This window comes from Lates calcarifer, linkage group LG3 (genome assembly GCF_001640805.2).
Source record: "Lates calcarifer isolate ASB-BC8 linkage group LG3, TLL_Latcal_v3, whole genome shotgun sequence".
NCBI lineage: Eukaryota > Metazoa > Chordata > Actinopteri > Centropomidae > Lates > Lates calcarifer.
The window spans coordinates 22314619-22336795 of record NC_066835.1 but is presented as its reverse complement, the minus strand read 5'-3'; the positions used below and the strand labels follow the sequence as shown (position 1 = coordinate 22336795).

Sequence of the window (22177 nt, the reverse complement as noted above, 5' to 3'; positions counted from 1 at the left end):
TATATACATGTTTCTGTTACTGAACAAAGGCTGTGAAAACCCTCAGCAGCTCTGTCTTTATCCCTGGCTGCAGCTCTTCAGGGAGCCTCTAAGTTGGACAAGCTGATTAAGTTGCGTTTTTCTTGACCAATGGAGTGCAGCGACAGACAATTAGGACGTGGACGTGCTGCTCTCTGTGGTTGTTATTTCTCAGGCCCAAAATGACCTCCGGGAAAGACTTGTGGAGGGAGGAGGGGGGGGGGTGAAGATAGCCTGCCCAGCATGCTGCTCATCATGGTGCGTTTGATCTATTGCCTGCCACCTCCCTCCTCTCCTCCCCCCTCGCTCAGTCATACTCTGGCTGCTTGAATGCCACCAGCCACCCATATATTAACCACCAACATCCACTGGATGTGATTCAGGGAGGTAAAAATAACTCCCCCCTCCCTCCTCCTCCTGCGCTACCCCCTCTCCAGCTTTCCATCTGTCCATCCACACGTCTCCTCCTCTCGGTCTTCCCGCCACCTGCGCCCGAGCAGATCAGCAGGTAAATCAGCGCACCTGCACCTCCGAGGGTTAGAGGTTCCTGCTGCAGGAAAATGAACACACAGTGTTTCCTGCTTGACACGATGAGGAGTGACAACTGATGGGACAAACTGGAGACGCACTCAGAAAGGAAAAAAGAGAGCGTTAGCATCCACGAGACAAAGCTGCAGCTAACTGCATCTTATATTATCTGTGGACCGACCAGCAATCTGAAACCTCAACATCCAACTTTCAATCTTAGAAGACAGAAAAAGCAGCCAATTCTCACATGTTATTTTCCAGGCTCAGTCAGTCTGCTCTAACTCTACCAATTCAGCAGGCTGGGCCATCGACCTCAGCACAACATGGATGCCAAAGGAACACCTCCTGTCTGAAGTCTGGTTTGTTTGTTCCAGTTCAAAGCCGGGTCCATAAAGAACTGATTTTCCCAGGACTCGACTGACCTGCACAGAGCTCTGACCTCAGCCTCATCCAGCACCTTTGGGATGAACTGAACACTGACTGACATACCTTTTGGTCTCACAGCGTACAGTACAGCAGCCTGTTCTCCAACATCAACATTAAGTGTTCAGTCGCTTCAGACAGGGGCTTCCCCCAAAAAACTCACCCCTCTCCTGTCACTGATAAGGAAGGAGAGGAGGAAAACAGGACAACAGCTGCCAACACATTTCAGCCTTCATCAGAGCCTCACAGCCCCCAGACTGAACTCTCTTTACACTGGAATTCTCCAACACACATTTGCACTTGAAAAGGGATCCAAATATTCAAAATAACTCCTGGAGGGCGCTCCTGATTTAATGCGTGAAGGAGGCTTTACTCAAATATTGTCCTGTGGCCTGATTTAGCGTCTCCTGAAAGTCGCAGAGGAAGGATGGGCTGTGTGTATTTTTGACATGTTACAATTTATCCACGCTCTGGCTTTGTTCCTGGATCGAGAAACATTTTCTGTCTAATCTTCTAAAGCGAGCAATTTTAGTTTGAAAGAGGCAAAGTAGTCCTCTTAAGTGTTTTTCATTTTTCTTTACAGAGACCGTTCAATAAACGCAGAGACAATCAGCTTCAGGGTCAGTTTGGATCAGAAAATTCAAAATAAAAAATTAAATCTACATACAAAGCGGCAGACTCTGCTGTGATTGACTTGCCAGCCTGTGTTGTTACCATGACAACCAGAGTAGTAATGACAGTAAGTGTTTATAATATTTAAACACATAAATCCAGGCGGCTCTCCTGCGAATTAAGAAGCGGATGGTCAACAGTTTTCAATCTGGACATGTTTCCCCCTCCAATCTGTTTCCATTTTAACAAACCAGTCTGCAGACTCTCTCCAATATGAAAGCACAATCCATTCACAACCATAATCTACATGTTCCCACTCGATGTGTCTTTAATATCTGCGTATCGTAGCTACAGTACGGTCAGAGTTAAGGTTGGGGTTGGCAGTGATGAGACAGGACAGGAAGCTGGGACACCAACACGTGTGTCCTTGTCCTGGGTGAATGTTGAAAATGCAAAAAGAAAAGAGAATTTATTCAGATCAGGGGTATTCTGGGTTAATTTGGTTGTTGCATACATCTGTTTGTTGAACAGTATTATGGTTGATGTGAAGACCCTGTGAACAACATGATCATATGGAGTCTAGACATAAAGGTTTTATGTCAGATCAAGGTCTTTTCATCTGGAAATCACTGACTCGGTGTTCACCAGGAGGAAAACCAAAGTGTGATCAGCACTGATTATCACTGATTATCACTGATTAACTCCACTGGTTGGTCAAATTAAACAATTACAGAGGAAACTGTCCACCCTTTAATGTGCAGGAGAGCGTTTTGATTTTGCAGTTTTAACAGGTCTTAATAAAAAACGACTAAATGAATATAAAGACATGTTGTGTATTTCAATCAGACATGACTGAAGAAATCCAACCAGAGCTACAAACGAGCTGCATTAGCTCTGTAATTTCCATCTAATCTTGTCGGTATAAAGAAACAAAACACCCCAGGAGACCTGAGGTTGAAAACAGCAGTGTCACAGCTTAAAAACTTCCTCACTGAAAACTGGGATTTGCCTGCAGCATGAGGAGATTCTGGCAAAATTCAACAGTGTGAGCCAGGAGGGATCATGTGACTCCGGACTGTTCACCACTGCAGCATCGCTGGCAGCAAACAGAAAGATGAACACAGCTCTGAGGTCTCTGCAGGGAAACCGGCACTGTGCACGTTCGCTCTCGCTGCTATTTTTATCGACTGGATGTCTGGGAGGGTCTCGCCAAAATAAAATAAAACTCCTTTCCCTCTTTGACTTAACGCCTGTGTCCTCGGGTGAAGGAGAGGAGCCGGGGGAGTCGTTCACAGGAACGCCTTCACCAAGGCCACCGGTGACCACGGGGAGGGGGGGGCGAGGGGACAGTATGGTTGGAGCCTTGGGAAATCAGACCATTATTAAAAGGCCAAAGACCCCCCCAGCAGATGGTAACCAGGAGAGTGGAAGGAGGCAGGGAGGGGGAGGAAAATAAGGAAAATGAAACAGCAGAGGGAATGGAGAAAAAAGGGAAGAGGCAGGAGGGGAGACTGATGAGAGGGAGAAAATGGAAAGAAAAGGGGAGAGAAAATTGAGATTGAGAAGGTAGTGAGAAAAAGAGGAAGTAAGAAAATGATGAACAAAAATGAGGGAGAAGAAGAAGCAAAATAAAAATGAAAACTGAAAAAATTAAGATGAAATAGCTACAATAGAAGAAGGGGAGGAAAGAGGAAGAAAAGTGAGGGGAAAGACGATGAAAAGATGAAGAGGAATAACGCAAGAAAGATGGCAAACTGGAGGCAAGAGAAGGAGAAAGAAGGAGATAACAAGACACAGAGATGAAGGGTAAAGAAAGAGAAAAGACGAAGAAGAAGAGGGCGCAGATAAGGATGAGAAGGGAATAACTGAGAGAGATAAAACTGAGCAAAAGCAGGTTAAAAGACTGAGAGTCCTGCAGAGAGAAATGAGATGGAGACTGAGAGCTGGAAACACAGGCGAGATAAAGAGAGGAAAGGAAATGAGAAAAGGAAGCGTGAGAAGTGAGAGACGTCATTACCGAGCAGAGAAGAGTCGACATCGCAGCAGGTGGCGTGTTGACCTCAGCAGACAAACACTCGGCTCACTGTCGAAAACAGCTGCTGGAGCAAAACCAATCACTCTTCATAATAAACCAAGTCGTTCACAGACACGAACACGAGGCCAGAACAGAAACATCACGTTTAACCTTTAACCCAAACTCTGAAGAGACTCCTTTAGAATCTGCAGCATTTTTTACACACCAGCAATTTAGAAACCACTTCATCTGGTTCAGTTAATGTTTCTGAGCTGACCAACATGACACGGAGTTCCCCAGGGTTCAACCCTCGGTCCTCCTTGATTCAATATTTACAACAAACGATGCATTTATATCTCTGTCCCTGAGCCATTACAGCCCTACATATTATTCATTATCAAGTGCAATTAACAAATGAATGACTAGGTGTGAATGAAGCTAGCTTAGCATCAACCCAGTTTACTGCATCGTATCATTATCATTTGATTATTGTTGAAAACTGAAACTTTTCTTTAAAAGTGCAACGATACTTTAAACCTGTCATGACAACTGACCTTCAGTTTATTGAGACTGAAACAGTTACAAGCAAAGACAGCTTAAGTGTCAGTGACCCAAAACCCATCTTAACTGTTGGTGTAATTTCTGTTATCACATTAAATCAATAGCAAAGTCTGCTTGTTGTCATGAAAGGAAAATAACGCCCACAACAAAAACAACGATAATCAGAGTTTTCAATTCCAGGCATGACTCACAAAAATCTAATCTCCTCTATGCATTCTTGCCTTGTAATAGTCTCTTTTCTGCTGTCCTCAAAAACACTCTCAGAAAACTTCGGCTTATTCAGAGGCTGCTGCTGCTGCTGCTGCTGGAGTCCTGACACACAGAAGAAAAGAACTCCCTTTCTACTCTATATAGTGCAGCTAGAACTATATTTACCCTCAGCCATTTATTTCAGTGTCTGAACTCTCACTTTATTTATTCTGCTAACAATCCCACACCCTCACATTTTGAGGATGTGAAAATTACAGTCACCACACCTGTCAGTGACGATGCATAATCTCACTTCATTGCTCAGTATAGTGTTTGAGTGAATGAGTGAAGGAAGGATTAATTTAGGACTAGGTTTGGTTTATATGAAGCTATTTGATGTGAATATTTCACCCTTAAATATCTACATATTCCAGCAATGTTTTCTCTTTTCACCGGTCAGCTGAAAGAGGAAAGAGACCAGCAGGAGGCATGATGTCACATCTTTTCCTCGTGAGTCACTTTTTCCATAAAAGGCTCAACAGCAGATTTTACTTGGTATCACACAGATTGTAGCCAGGTCACAGAGTACAGCTCATACGTTCAGTTCAGACGTCTCTCCTCTGTGACAGGAAGAATAAATGTCAAGGGGAAGCACTGGATGGATCAAAGCACGTCTTCCTCTGCTCTGCGTTACGCCCACTTCCTCCTCTCCCAGCAGAGCGGCGACCCGCCCCGGCGTCGTGACTCTAATCTCCTCCACATGTCTAACTCCTCCACACTATGTCAGCTCTAATTGGCCATTACAGCAGCCTGGTGTCATAGCCCTAATGTAGCCCTGGCTGAACCTTTAGCCTCCCTGATTAGCCGACATTAGCCTTGTCACTGAAATCGGCAGGCGGACGCTCTTTGTGATGGTAAAGGGTTCGTGTGTGTCATCGCTGTAACGTGGGAAGAGTTTGATGAAGCTCAGACGTTTGTGCAGTTTGTCCGCCGACGTAATGACACTGCAGACCCCAAGAAGGTGAGACGGAGGCGGTGAATATGAATCAAGATTGACCGGGGTGTGTCGATAAGTGCTCAGGCAGCACACAGCAGGTAATTCTGTTAACCTTTAATTGCCTGGTGAAGGTTGATGTGACATGGACAATGCTTTTTCCCTAATGGGTCAAATAAATCTGGATGTAAATGTGTCTGACTGGGGGCAGATATGGACCACCAAGTTCAAAATGAGGTAAACGTCAGTGACAGCAACAGCTTCCAGCAGAGGACAGTTTATTGAGGCCTGTAAGTGACATGAGCAATAAAGTCAAACGTTTGTTCTCAGAAATGAATGACTGATAATGTGTGTAATAAAGTTTTACAGAGGGAGCATGGCTGTAATAAAAACATCTGATTTGACCTTTAACTCAATAGGTTCAGTAGGATAATTGGAAATCTGCAGAATCTTTTACACACTAAAAAGTTGGCAACAACTTGTGTGTACGTGTCTAAACCAACCAACATGACATGGAGCTCCCCAGGGCTCAATCCTTAGTCCTCTTTGATTTAATAAAGTAAAAAGTATAAGTTAGCAGAGCTGAAAGTGAAGCCCTGAACTGTTATTCTCAACATGAAAGACTAGAGATGTGATGCAACATTCAGGAGCATTCAGCCAACTTTTGCCAAAAGACAGCTGCCAAGTTTGGCTTGGTGTTTTGGGTGCACACTCAGACGTGTTTGGACTGTTAGCTCCAGCTGGCAGAAATCGGGCTAGCTTTGTCCAGCGTCAGCACCCAGACTCAAACCAGGTTACTTTAATCTGAATTTGATGAGCTAGCATGATGTTGTCTGCTGTGGTGGCGATGTATTTTGGCTTCCTTGGGTGGTGAAGAAATGTTTATTAAAAACTTTATGAAGAAAATTATTCAGTTTCCTTTAAAACATCTAATTTCCATCTGCAAAAATCTCAATTTTATCCAAGTGAAAAGTTGTAAAGCCGTTTAAAAAGTTGTTTAAACTGAAATGAAGTGTCTTCACCTTTAATTGAATCACTGCCTGCTCGTATTTGCAGCTGCACCCAAACGGTTGTCTGCTGCCTGTTCATTTTCATGTCAATAACACCGAGGGGGCTGAACACAAACAACAACAACCTGTCCCTGAATACACTCTATTAACTTTGAGCAGAGCTGTGACTCAAAGCGCCTGATTTGCAATTTACCAGTAGCTGAGGGCCAACAGCAGCTAGACTCATTAACAACAGCATGAACACACAGCAAATACACAGCACGGGCTTCTCTGGCAGCCTAGCAACAATGTACCTGATTGAACTAATTACACACTATTACGCTTTTGTGTTCAGACCACCAGTCCTGAATTAATGTAGAGCTTAACTGTTTTCTTTCACTTTGAAAATAGAATGTGAAGAATTTTAGCAGGTTGAAATATGTCAAGAAACACATTCAGTGAAGCTTTAACAGCTTCTGACGCTTCCAACTGAATCATCTCTCATTTATGATTTAGACTTTCAAGGCTCAGCATCAAAGAGTGTGTTTCAGAGTGGAAAATGTCTTCAACACCACAAACACAGAGTAAACAAAACCACAAGACTCTCTCTAACACCATGTTTGTGTAGCAAACCTCGAGTCAATCTTCTGTGACAGACGGCAACAAATAATTCAGCTCTGATCAAATGTTAATGCTGCTCATCAGAAGGTCCAAAGTGTTTTTACTCACTTTTAGTTCATCTTTGTCAGGATCTGTCTGAATGATCTCCCTTCAATGTGCAGCTAATAACCTCCAACAAAGTTCATTTCAGTGTGAAAGGGCTGATTTTTCAAACTTTCCAAAAAGAAGCAACTTAATTTGGTAAACTAAAACCAACACATCAACACAAGTGAGTAAAAGAGTGTTTCTGGGAGGTGATTTTAAAATGTTGCCATAATCAACTGTAATCAGAGCACCTGCAGCCTCTCAAACAAAAAGCCTTTCCACCACTTCAGGTGAATTTACTGGAGAGCCATGAATGACTGAGGCTGCTGGCCGCTGGTTCAGAGAGGCACGGTGGGACTTTGGCAAGCAAACAAACAAACAAACAAACAAACAAATAAATAAATAAATCCAACATCACCACCACAGAGTAACTGTCCTCAAACCACAGACGTCACACGACACATTATTTTTACTAAACGCTGAAAGAAGAAGGAGAAGTAGTTTAGAGAGGTGGAGGTACAGCAGCCAGTGATGAAACTAGCTGTAGGTGTTCACACTGAACATTATGAAGGCAGCTGTTATGAAGTGTGTTATACGCTGCACGGTTACGCCACAACAACAGGAGGAGCACCCATTTATTTCTATGTAACCCTGCACCGTGTCAGGACATATTGACCTGTTTCCTCGTGTTATACCCTGACTACTTCTGTCTGTTTTAGGTTTCTTCGACCATAAAGTATTTATATGTATTCAATGTTTCTGTCGATAATGTTTTTAAAGGACACCTGACAAATGATGCAGCCACTGTGTGTTGCACTTTTTTTACTCAGATTAATGGGTTGGCTGGTTGATGTGCACGTAAAGCTACATCTGGTGATGTGTAACATGAAGAAACTTGTGCACCAACAAAATGTGCAGAAGAATAAGAAACTGCTTTTGACCTAAACAATGGTTGATGGTTTTAAAAATGGGGCTTTGCAAATGTTTGATGAGGAATTAATGGTTTGTTACACTCTGTCTCTCAGCTCTGCACTGAAAGGAACTGGTCTCACTCTGAAATCCACCAACACACACACAAAGATTCATGAAGAACCAACTTAGTTTTTACCTCTGTTTATTTTAGGAAACTTTACTGAGAGCAACAACGCAGCAACATTAGACAGCCTCTCTAACCTTCAGGCTCTACTGCTACTTGGGACTGACTTTCTCCTGACAGATTCAAAAGCAGCTGTCGTAAAAACCAAGAGACATGAAGTTCAGAACTCAGGTTTCTAAAAACACTACAATACAAACGTCCTCCGCACACATAGAGCAGAAACACAGCACCGGAGCAGAGATGCGTCCTCTGAAGCCGCCCGCCTTCTCTCCCCTGCCGAGGCGCTGCAGGACGGCTCCCACCACACAAATGACAAATTAAATAGAGACGGAGATCCATAATGATGCCTCCCAGTGAGGAGCAGCTCCTGCAGACCTCCTGCTGCTCTCAGTCGTGTGAGTGAGTGTGAAGCACAGAGAGAGGTGTGTATAAAACACTGAATATCCTTCTCTCTCTGTTTGTATCACTTCTCTTTCTCTCCTGGAAGCAGCTGATACTGGGATAAATGCAATGTAATGTCACGATCAATCAAAATGTTTTAAACTGTCTCTTTAAATGGGGAGAAAATGTAGTAAAAGTCTTTAATGTGCTGAAATAAACTGGCACATGATTTTCTTTTCCTAATGATGTTATTACATTAAGAAGCACTTCATTAATTTAACGAGGTTTATTACACTTCTGACTTGTTCACAGGGATATTCCATCACATTCAGAGCATTTCTCCTGTTATCACATGCTGCAGCTCCACATCGTCTTTTCTCTTGACATGTCACAATGAACCAGTTTTTTTCTGTCTCTATGACCTACTGTACTGCAGCACTGAACCTCAACCATCCTGTCTGTCTCCTCTGGGCCTTCAGGGACCTCCTACGGTGCCTCTGAAAGGACAAAACACATCCACGAGTGAAGCGTGAACACACTGAGAAATTCATGCAAGAAGAAGAGCTGCAGAGAGAACAAACTCCGCAGAGACTTTTAGCCTCTGTTAGCTCCTGGTTTTGGTCAGTGTGTCGTCAAATCATTTCCAGTAAACAAGCTCTGATAAATCCTCTGTTCTCCATTCTCAACAGATTCTGTGTTAGTCTGTTTATCCTCTCATCACAGCTGCATGTGTAAACGCTGCCAGGAAGACACTGTTAGTGTCTATGACATCTGAGCAAACTCCATCCACTGATTGACTGTAATCACCAAACAAGTTAATAATAAACTGAACAATTTCTTGCTGTATTTGTGCTGAATTTTGCTCCATGTCAAAGGGGGTTTTGTATTTCTGGTGACATGCACTTTGTGTGATAAGGCTGAAAACTTTGGCAGGTAGGTGGACTGTAATGTCATTTTACTATCTCCGAGGTCAGGACTGAATTAGCATGTTAGCGTTTCCTCAGCACAGTAAACAGCACAAACAAATACAAGTAAAACACAACTGTGTGTCTGAGACCGAATGTGTCAGATAAAGTTTCCAGCTTCTCCTCTGCCACGTTCGACCGTAACGGACACGTTGACATGAGGAACTGTGAGAAACCACAGGAGGTCCTGGTTCTGTTATTTGACAGACACACTGACTAACTTTTCAGCTTTGGCACACACCAAACTGTCTCACAATGAGAGACAGTCTTTTCCTACCAGCACTCTACTGATTCAGTCTAATGCTCTGTGTTTCATGTCGTCCACTAACTCAGACTCTGTCTGAGTCTGTGGCTGTGTGATTGTGTCAGGTGTGCTGCACAGAAGCTGCAGGTGTGCTGCTCCTCCAGGAAACTGTCAGAAACACAAATTCATTCTGACAAAAGACACACATACACACGCACACATGGTCACACACAACAGAGAACACGACACACTTCAGCAGGGTGGAACTGCTGCTCTGACCCCAAACCTCCAGCACACATCCATCCACTGCCTGCAGCACAGCTGGCAGACGGCAGGAGGGTGTTAGTGAGTGAGTGTGTGTGAGTGTGTGTTACTCTTTTCAACATTTACCAAGCACCCAGTTACAGTACAAAACACAACAACAACAACAACAACAACAAGAAGTCTCCGAGCTGCCTCCTATTCAGACTGCAAAACTGTGATGACATCAATTTCACCAGAGATTTATGGTTAGAGTGTGTGTGTGTGTGTGTGTGTGTGTGTGTGTGTGTGTGTCCTGCAGTGCTGCTTCAGTTGCTCCCTCCATGTGCTGCAGTAAAGCAGCCAGCAGTGCTGCGACGCTCCACTGAACAACGTTGACTAAGCAGCTCATTGAGTGTGTGTCTGCCATTGTCAGTGGGCAAACACACACACACATACACACACACACACACACACACACACACACACAGAAGTGAACTGGCAGTTGTACAGTGTGTGTGAGAGAGAGCTGAGGTTGTGTTTACATGTATTCAGAGTCCTGAACATCAGTTATGAGGATCAGGGTCACGGTTGGTCCTGAACTGGGACTAACAGAGAGGATTTCTCTGTCCCTCATTGTTTCATCTGTCTCCTGTCTCATCTGGTTTCACTGTGACAAGGAAAAAACTGTTTAAAAATCCAGTGAACATCAAATTAAGACAAAAGTGTTTAATGACATAAAATAATCATCTAATCCATCTTTATTTTAGCTGCAAAGCAACATATTAAATGAGTTTTAATTAGTGTTTTGATAATTACTTCACTGTTATAACATTAAACTTTACTCAGCTGTATGATTTATCCTTCTCTACTCATTTTCTATTTGTCATTCAGTCACTTCTTTTCTCAGGTTGCTCCTTTATCGATCTCCTGCAGAATAATTACCTCTGCTGTTTGATTAGTTTTATTGTGGAAAACACTGAGGCACAGCGTCCAGTTAGAAACTAACTTCCTAATTAACAGTTTGTCTAACAGAATAACAGTGAGAACATTTTTCATACCATTTCCTGCTTCCAAAGGAAAATCCCACAGTGAGGACTTTGTGCTGTGGCGTCTTATCTGGTGACTCTATGATTATTCACTAATGAACACAAAACACCAGTGTGTGTGTTTAACTGTGCCAGTGAGTTGACAGCAAAGTTGTTAAAACTCCTCTAAAGTTCTGCGTCCTGTTTGTTAGCACACTGTGCCCTGACAAAATACCCACAATCCCCTGGGAGACTGTAATCACACTGTGCTGTTACTTTCTATGATTTAAAGCCCAAACGCTCTGTCGGCGATAACTGACCCGAGTCATGTGACGCCCCTCGTTTGGCTCCTGCTTTGGTGAGACTGCAGGCTGCAGAGGCATCAGCATGAGCGGGTAATTGATTTTTTATTGTTGCCATGGGTAACGTAAGCGTACGGCGGGTCTGATCTGCAGCCTGAGCGTCTGTGGACACTCTGTCTGAATAATCACAGCTCATTCTTCACTGCTGGTTAGCATCGATTGTCCTGAAACAATTACCTGAAAAGTTGGAGGAACTGTTGAAGAGTTTCTTTCTGTTTGAGCCTTTAAAAGATCAAACTGCCTGTTTTTTTGCATCGGAAACCCTCTAAATATATTTCATGTCTTCTCTGCAATTCTGTTTACTCTTTTTCTAAATCGTCCCATCAGTTTCTGGAGTGACTTTGTCTTTTTTTCTCTCACTGCCTCTGTTTGGAAACAGGAAATATGACAAATGTCCATGAAGCTCAGGGTTTGTCTGCATGGGAAGTAATAGAGAAACAGTTCTGTACTGTTATGCATTACTTCCTTTGGTTTATTGACCAGCTCTTCATGTCACCATCAGCCCAGACTTTCAGGGTGGTCCCTGTTCAGAAGTACATTCACCTTTCTTTTTTCAGTAGTTTTCAAGCTTCTGCAGGTTCAGTTCGGTAACGTTAAATATACAGAACTCAGGATACAGTACAAATCTGATGCACACAATGTAGCGATAAGCAAAACATCTTCAAGGTATGATAGTGCATTTAACTGTAATACTGTGGATACACCACACCACACCAACTGGACAGTTTCAGTGCTGTGTTCTGTTAAGTTTTTAGCAAAGCATTGAGCTGGTAATCAGCTGCCCAGCGGTGCTGTGACTAATGACTTTATTTTATCTTATTAAGTAACTGTATAGAGACACAGCCAGAGCACAGACTGTACTGGACTCGAATGTATTTCTTCTAATCTGTTTTAAAACTTCAACTTTTTTTATTTAAGAGTTGATTCAATTAAGAGAAAAAGCCTGTCGCAAAAAGAGAAACTAGAGCCTGATTTCAGCTTCTCTTTTCTGAGCTTCTGTCTTCACCATTGTGATATCTGGACTGTCCATTTACTTTGACCATTTACATACTGCAGTAAACATTATGAGCGTGTTTGAGAGAAAACACAGGGCAGTTCTCCAACTCACAAACCTTCCAACAAGCGAACGAGCATCTTTCACAAAACGAGTTCCTTTCAGCAGAGAAAAACGGGTGGACTCTGTGCAGCCAGTAACTGTGCACTTTTCAATCTGTGAGTCAAGTCCCAGCTCATTAAATACTGCGGCGGTTCAGAATCTGGTCGAGTAAGGTCTTTCTACTTGATCAACACCATAATCTGGACAACTTTCCATATATTGAGCTGCAGCTTCTTTACTCGCCACTCTATATTCTCAAGCCTCTTCATCTCCATCTCTCTTCATACCTGAAGTGCACTTAAGAGGCAGAATCAATAAGAGATCAGAGCTTGCAGGGAGGATTCAGTGCGTTTCATGGAAAGGTCAGGGCGTCCATATTTAGTGACGTGAGCAGAGGCAACGCTGCTTCAACGCACACGGCGCACTCAGACAGATTTATACATCTACAGGTTCATAATGCTCATGTGCTAATGTTCACGGGCAGACACACACAGTTTGATAGATGCCTCTATCAGGCTGCCGTGATGGGGTTCCTGTAGAAATTCATACGACTTCATACGGAGGAAACGACTGAAAACAAATCTATCACGAAGGCAGAGGCCCACAGGCCTGGTTGTTAATGCTGCTGCCGCGGGTGTGAACAATGTATGGAATTAATTTTAACATTTAATTTATGGGGCTCGGTTCAAACAGACTCTACATCCATTTTGTGCTCACCAACCGTACCTCCTACAAATTCATTCATGAGCAGCCTTGTGCCGTCAGCAGGTAGATTTCAGAGGAAAGCTCAGCAGCACAGATTATGTTTTTACCTCCATTAACTCACTTTCATCATCATTTATTTGTTTCACAGTATCTGAGCATAAAAACTAAAGCATGATTTCAGATCTGGCGACTAAAACCACTTTACAAGCAAGTCTCTTCCACAAGTGACTGATAGAAATGACGCTACAAGAAACTACTGAATGCAACTGGTTGCTACAGGAGACAACTAATGAATACTGGGGACTGTGGGTGACCAGTGGCAACTACTATTGGCTAGTGAGGACAACTCTAAGACGACTTGTGGCTTCTGCATAGAGACAATAATGCTCCAGGTCTGCTGTTGCCTAGTGAGGACTTCTAAAGTCTACTTGGCTACTGGGACCAATTAATGACAAACTGGGCACGTGTGGTAACAACCAGAGAGGACAAATACTGGCAATTAGCTCTTACTGGGACCTACCAGGGATTAGTGGGACTCACTTGCAGCTGGGTGATGGTAATAACAACTGGTGGTGACACTGGTGTATACTTGGGACAGTTAATTACTGGGGCCTGCTGTTGGTCGAGGTCTTCTAGGGTCTATTGGCTCCTGGTGGCTACAGAGGACTAATTGGAGACAACTAGCCTGTACTGAAGACCCCTGGTGATTATGCGGACCGCTGTTGGTTAATGAGGACTATGGGTGAGTACTGGTGTTTACTGAGATCCACTGGTTGCTACTGGGAACCATTAATGATGACTATGGGCCACTGTTGGCGAGTGAGGACTAATACTGGTGGTTATTTGTGAACTACTGGCACATTACTGGGCAAAACCCTGCAATACAGATGGATGAAATATTGATATATTCATTAAACAAGTGTTACAGACTCCAGCTTTAAGACAAAGGTTTAAACACTTACACTGTGTTACTTACCTAATACAAACAAATGGAAAAACTGGTGGACACAAACTGCTTTGTACCGAGCAATTTACAATGAGTATGAATAAGTAATGATGTTAGTATATAAATGCCAGGTTGGCTCCAGTGAGAATCAAATCCAATAACCCTACAAAAAGTGTTTTTATCTGGAACAAGACGAATAAAAACCATAACACACAATGACACTAATTTAGAGAGCAATAAAAGAAAAGTCTCTGCACAGGACCTTTATGCAAACGTTCGACCTGTAAAGCATCACAATTCATCACCGAGCACAGAAGCATTCACAGCATCATCCTGCAGTTTCACCGCTTCAGCTCCACTGAACCAATCAGTCAACATACATCCACTTCCAATAGGAGTCAGCACACATTACAGCCCCTTCAGATTTATATGAAACCGTATGAATAATTCAAATGCAGTCTTATTACCGACACAGTTCGCCATAACTGAGACATTATGTTTTCACGATGAAAGATAAATCAACATCCATGTCAAATTTGATCTCTCTTCTTCCCCTGCCTGAGCTCTGACACTGACCTTTTTAAAACACCAACCCGGCAACACAAAATCAAATGTCATTTTAACGTCACTGCCACATCAAAACAATCCACAGAGGCGATGGGAGGGTTTGGTTTAGTGTTACCCTCCATCATTTGAAACATCTCTAACAAAATAAAAATCTACTTTTGGACTTTGATTATAAAAACAACCTGGCAAATAAATGGACACTATAAAAACTCTTTGTTCCAAGTAACATATCTACAGTTTAATAAAACCTTTCATGTTTAAGGGCAAATTCAATTATATCTGTAACAAGAATAATTCTCTCTAAACAAGGTAGCTGATAAAATAACTGCCAACAGTGTATAATTGTTTGTATGCTCTGAAGTAAATTAGTGAGAAGAAAAATTAATATATAAAATCACATAGAAAAAAGTTTAGACCCAGTAACATGTATGGAGTAAACACTGGATCATTTCATGCAGTTATTATACAGCAGCAGAAAACCATTTATACTGTATCACTGCTACTAAAATTATGTTTTCTGATCTGACACTTGTATCATTATGTTGATTTGAATTAGACAAAACATTGTTGATGTGGTTTAAAGAAAGGATCACTGCCTGTTGGCAGGAAACCAGGAACAGTGTGAACAGTGTGTCCTGTGCCAACAAAATGTGGCACAAATGTTCCACCTGAAGTCATAATTCACTCTGGGCCAACAATGGTCATTTCAGTAACAGTGGACGCTGCCTTGAACAACATATTTAGGTACTTTAATTTATGGCAGTGGTTCTTAAAGGGCGGCACAAAATGTCCTTTCTGCTTTATTTACTAGACATTTTAGCCTAACTTTACACCACATAAAACACAGTTTTTATATTCACGTTTACAAAGAACACCTGAGCCCATGTTGTCTTGTTTCTCCTTCACCTATATGCATTAGCCTATATTTTAATCGTCTTGAGTCTGTTAATGCACATCTATTAAACTGTAAAACCACTAATATTGCTGCATTAACCTTTATTTAAAACACATCACCTCTACAACAACAAACAAACTGGATTTATCTTTTCTCTCAGAGAGAGGTAAAATAAAGGTGTGGTACCTTGATGGTGAGTCCAGTCTGCAGAGGTTACCGGTCTCTCGGTCTCAGGTGAAGAACAGGTGTGTGGTCTCTCTCTCGTCCTGTGAACGTGTTGCCGCACTCTCTGATAAAACTGTCCCACATCGGAAACGGTGAGCTGGAGCCTCTAGCATTAGCCGAGTTACCTGTACACAGGCTAAAAGCCCATTCACTTTGCTATTCGATGCTAATACTCTCAGTAAGCTAACGGAATAACGTAATCGCGCGACACTAGTTCTCACACTTTAACTGTGCGACAAACTTCGAGTCGAAATATCTCCAGCTGCTCCGGAAAATGTCCCGGTGACGGTTGTCGAGTAGATAATCCAACACAACAGCTACATGTTTGTCTGCGCAACCGTTCACACGCCGTTTTCGTCGCGACGTTCTTGGTCAAGTTATCTAAACTTAACGCTCGTGTTTACTTCCGCTCTCTCTTCCTGTGGTCCAACCGCCCACAGCCAATCAATGACCAGCATACTCTTATTTTGAAATACTACTTCCTCTTACAACCACGGACTCTTCACAACAAAACAGAATATTTCTAACTTTACATCTATATCTTTTTAAACTTTCATGAACACCATATTTATGATGCATCTATTAACTGTATTTAAAACATTACCTTTATCTTATCATCATTTTATTACAATGTGTGGTATTTTCAACCTGGTTACAAAAATCTGAGCAATAAATATTGATATTTCTGCCTTAAAAATTCTGTTAAATATGCAAAGACTGGAAACATGACAGCTGAGGGTTGCTTGCTTTCTGGTGAGCAAGTTTTCAAGGTTCACAGACAGAAATAGCTGCTGTCAGATTAAACAATGAAAAGATTGTACTGCCACTGTGAATAGTCTACACAGTGTTAAACACAGTCTGACACAGTCAAAACAGCTAAATTCATGCCATAAGGACACGTCCCTATAAAGGGGTGGCCTGGTTTTCTTAAGCAGCACATTGGTCCAGTCCAAAGACATGCAGGTTGAATGGTGATGTTTCCAGGATGTACACCGCCTCTTTCCTTGACCCTCAAAGGATGAGCTGAATAGCTAATGGATGGATGGATGGATGGATGGATGGAGGCTCAGAGCATCTGTAAAGTTCAGCCAAAGTAAATATGCTCTAAAGTTTTGATAAAAACTAGTATTGAGGTTGGATCCCCAGCCTCGTTATGATCACAGTCGCCACTGAAACCAGAAAACAGGCAGCAGCACTGATGTAATGAGAGCGTTCTGCCGCACAAGTGGCACTTGTCTTGTTTATCTTGTTTATTGCTGTAGTAGTTCAGCTTCTGCAGCGAAAATAATGAGAAAAATGAAGGCAATTCTGTAAGAAGAGCACTGTCTACTTGACTCTGCTTTCTTTCCAACTCAAGCCTGAATAGTAGAATTAAATCCTTCTTTATATGCTGTGATGCATACTCACGTCTATTTTCCTTTCCAGGCTAATTTCAATGTGAACTCCCCCCGCCGCCCTGAAGCTGCTCTGCCTTCTGTGCAAAAGCATCCGTCTCCACTCGGTGCCATTATCAGTAAATAGGGGTGATTTTCCTTCATCGCAGCCGAGCAGGATATCAATACAGCTCCCTCAATTATCGACGGGATGCAGCGTGCGGCCCAGACAGTGACGGAGGAGGTTTGACCCCCTTAAACCCTCCATCCACCGAGCTCTCTCCACCTGTGGTTTGTGCAGGAGGGGAAGTGGAGGAAAAATGATGGAGGCTCCATAATTGTTATCTTCCTCCGCCGTGACTTACTGCAGGTAATAGTGTCCCCAGACAGAAGCTCTTTAGGAGCCACAGCTGATTGTGGCGTCTAATAGAGTCAGGATGGATGTGGCCGAGTCTAAAGGCGGAGACGTTCCGAGTCAAAGTCACTCCATGATAGTGTGTTTAATAGCTGAAGGATACAGCCTATAAGCTTTATTAGAATGTCCCCATTTCACCCAGATTTGCTTCAAATATATTCCTGCAGAGTTTCAGCTGTTTAAAGTCCACATGTGGATGAATCAGTTTTTGCAGCCGGTCTAAAGCAGGACGTCTCACTTCCTCTCTGTACAAATAAAATCTGTGTATTTATCACATGTGGAAGCGTTTCACATGACACAGGAACACGTGATGAAGATACCTCACATGGTAACTACAGCAATTCAGATATTAATAATAGCATTACACACGTGAAAACATGAACTTCATGTGTCCACGGCATGTGGGTGAGTTAACCTCTGAAATAACGTTCACAATAAAAAACAGGTCATCATGTGGGTGGAAGCAGATGTGCAACAGCAGCAAACCCCATTTATGGATAAACAAACACTTTTAATCACTGGTGTTAAACACAAATCATTTGTCTTCAGAAGAGAACAGGAAACTGCATCAGGCCTTACTGTCTTGTCACGTTTCGACTGTAGTTATTGATTTCATTTTATTTGACAGAACAAAATCAACAGAAAAATAAACAGAAATAACTAGAAATGAGCCTGAGTTTGTCTCATCTTATAAATATGTAAATAATAGAGAGAGATGCACACGATAGAGCAGCACACATGCACAAAGCAAACGTTTTCATTCTACTTCCTCTCACTGACTCTGTTTACTCTTGTTTCGCTCTGGCTTTGTTTGGTCTTGGCTCCTCGTGTCTCGTTGCCTTGTTAGCGCTGCCTTAATGTTAAATGTAATGTAGCTCCACCGGCCCCAGAGAAACAAAATGTCAGCTCTATTGTGTATATAGATGGGTTGACAATCAAACCCTCCAGAGTCCAAACTACAATCAATACTGTGGAAGTACAAATGGGAAGAAGGACAAATAAAAAGAGACAAACAAGGAAAAGATTGTCAGAAGATGGATGGAGACAGACATGAAGATGGCAGCAGTGAAGACGACCTGTATCCTTGATGTTCATAGCTTCACCTGGCCCAACAAGGGCTGACTGATGCTAAGTGTGACTCTGTGTCTGCACCAAGCATTTATGCTACAGTTTTTGGCACGGTGACACTTTCCTCAGATCGTCCAATATGTTGTTAGTCTTTTCTTTTTATCCTGAATTTGCTGCCAAAAAGGCAAAAACACATAAAATCACATCGACAAACTGAAAAACAGCTACATCTGTGTCGAGATTACTACACCTCCTCCTCCACCTGGTATAACCAAATGGAGGATGAATAAGACGCCAACTTCCTGAAGCCATTTCACTACACGTCATCACTTCTCTACCTCCTAACCTCCAACCCTCCACCTGAACCTGATAAAGAATCCATTGAAACTGATAGGTTCCAATCAGAAGCTGTGTGGTTCTATAAAGAGACTGTGTACAGGAAACACACGCTCCTCCATAATCACCCAATCAACTCCTGCAGGAGCTCATTTCAACACACAGCTCGCCTCGATTATTTCAGATCAAAATTCAAATCACACACTCACAGTCCGTCTCAGAGCCTCATACACACACATACACACAAAGGGATATTTACACACACACACACACACACAGATGAAGACACACACACACAGGGTTGCACCAGTTGAATAAAGCCTTATTGATTCTCTCTTCCTACGCAGGAACATTACTTCCGAGCCTCGTACTATTATCAGACATAAAAAAATGAAAGACTGAATGCAGAGAGCACGGTGCCTGACCAGACGCCCACGATGACGCACTCCAACACGCACTGAGGAGGAAGAGGAGCAGGAGCAGGAGGAGGAGCAGGAGGAGGAGCAGGAGCAGGAGGAGGAGGAGGCTGAGATTTAGGATGCAGGGGAGATTCAGCCGAGAGATTCAGGAGGCAGGAGAGGAAGGGGGAGGAGGAGACTGGGAGGGAGGGAGGGAAAAAGAGGGGGTGACGAAGGAGGAGAGGGTGATAAGTAAAGCCAGGAGAGGAGGAGAGGGGGGTGAGGAGGGTGCACACTTCATTATACAACATAATATTAATTTCAAAGTAAAACTCCAGCAGTTAATATAAAACCACCACCGACGACCATCTGCAGCTGCAACAGCAGAGAAACTCAACATTCGCTGACTCTAAAAGAGGAGGAAGTGATGAGCAGCAACACAGACGGATGAAGGAAACGAGGAGGAGAAACCCACCAACCTGTGAGTGTAGGAGAACAGAGCTTTCTCAGGCTCTCTTGTGTAAATCCTCTGTGAGCAGAGTCACTGAGTAAGTCCATGTAAAGCAGCTAACTAACTGCTCTCAGCTCAGTGTTTAACATTCAGATTCAAACAGCATTATATTCACTTACAGCTCGTTCAGAGCAGCTCAGCGTCACAGTAACGCTGAATCAGAGGTGAACAGAGTGAGGAGAAGGCCTACCTGCCCAGGACACCACAAGAGGCAAAACAGGAAGTAAAGCTAGCAGAGGTCCATACATACACACCCGTAAAAATAAAGCTACACTTCAATATGAAGAGTATCATCTGTCCTTTCAAAATAAAGTTTGCACTCATTCACAGCATCGTCACAGCACTGCATCACACTAAGATGAAAAGTCACTTTTAATTTAGTCGTTTTAATTGGCAAGCAACTGCAGAAAAGAATCCCAGTCATGAGGAAGTGAAAAGAAAACCTATAAAGGTAAAAGAGTTTTCAGTGATGGATTATCTCTGCAGCAGGTCCCAAGTCTCTGCAGGTTGATTTTCATAGAAATGAACTTAAACCAAGAGCTGCCCGCGAGGGAGGAAATCAATCACAGAGCCGATGGCATGATTGAGAAGCTGTGAATTACGTCTCCCGGGGGGACTCTGCAATGCTATCATTTTCTCCCATTAAAAGTTCTCACAGTGTGAAAGTCGCGGGGGGGGTCTGCTTCCGGTTGCAGCTTCACCAGGAGACACTTCAGAGAGAAGTCCCTGAACTCACCTGAGCTCGAGGACGGTGACAGGAGTCAGTGACTGACATCAGCTGCTTCATTCACGTCTCATCACTAATTCATCAGCTGCTCAGCTGAACAGGTAGCATCCAGTCACAGTCACACAGGTGAACACAGCTGCCTTTATAACCACACACACACACTCTGCAGTTTGTGGTTTGTCAGATCTATTGTTGTTTGTGTGATGGATCCTTGTTGCTGCTCATGTCGCAGACAAATCAAAGTGAGGGATCAACAGTCAAAGAAAAGAATGAGAAGTCTAAAACCTGGAAAATTAGGCTCAGGTTATCCTTTAAATCTGCTGGCTGTTAGCCTGTTAGCCATGCTAGCTCCAGCCTTTGATGCTGTGTTCAGGGTCCTGATGGTTGTCTGTGTAACAGTGAGTGAACATTAACTCTGATATGACAGGAGCTCAGCATCATGTTCCTGTCTGTCCACCTGAGTTTGGATTCAGCACCTGAACACGGCTAACATGTGTGTGTGTGTGTGTGTGTGTGTGTGTGTGTGTGTGTTCTGATTGAGAGAATGAACAGATAACAAGTTAAACAGGAAGAGAAGAAGTGAGGGTGTAGAAACGTCAAAACTCACCAACAGTGACTCAAGATCACAATCTCTGACTCCCACAGAGGAGTCATCTCAACACAAAGTGAACATCATGAAGTGCCAGGTCTTTGTGTTGTGTTTGTTATTTTTGTCTATTTATCTGCCGTATCAATCAATCACAGACTCTGCAGGAGGAATAGAGGAGGAGAGACAGAGAGGAGGAGACAGAGAGGAGAGACAGAGGGAGGAGAGACAGAGAGGAGGAGACAGAGAGGAGAGACAGAGAGGAGGAGAGACAGAGGGAGGAGAGACAGAGAGGAGGAGAGACAGAGAGGAGGAGACAGAGAGAAGAGAGACAGAGAGGAGGAGACAGACGGAGGAGAGACAGAGAGAGGAGGAGAGACAGAGAGGAGAGACAGAGAGAAGAGAGACAGAGAGGAGGAGACAGACGGAGGAGAGACAGAGAGAGGAGGAGAGACAGAGAGGAGAGACAGAGAGAAGAGAGACAGAGAGGAGAGACATAGGGAGGAGAGACAGAGAGAGGAGGAGAGACAGAGAGAGGAGAGACAGAGAGGAGAGACAGAGAGGAGGAGGAGAGACAGAGGAGGAGAGACAGAGAGGAGGAGAGACAGAGAGGAGGAGAGACAGAGAGGAGAGACAGAGAGGAGGAGAGACAGAGAGAGGAGAGACAGAGAGGAGAGACAGAGAGGAGGAGACAGACGGAGGAGAGACAGAGAGGAGGAGAGACAGAGAGAGACAGAGGGAGGAGAGACAGAGAGAGACAGAGAGAGGAGACAGATGGAGGAGAGACAGAGAGAGGAGAGACAGAGAGGAGGAGAGACAGAGAGGAGGAGAGACAGAGAGAGAGAGGAGGAGACAGAGGGAGGAGAGACAGAGAGAGACAGAGAGAGGAGACAGATGGAGGAGAGACAGAGAGAGAGGAGGAGACAGAGAGGAGAGACAGAGAGAGACAGAGAGGAGACAGAGAGAGGAGAGACAGAGAG

At 43.4% G+C, this 22177-nt stretch overlaps 1 protein-coding gene across 1 annotated transcript in view; it reads right to left on the bottom strand.

Annotated features, from left to right (window-relative positions):
* LOC108891786 (glutamate receptor ionotropic, kainate 5) overlaps positions 1–22177 on the bottom strand; it is a 154475-nt gene that overhangs the window by 118362 nt on the left and 13936 nt on the right. The gene's annotated exons all lie outside the window — the stretch shown is intronic.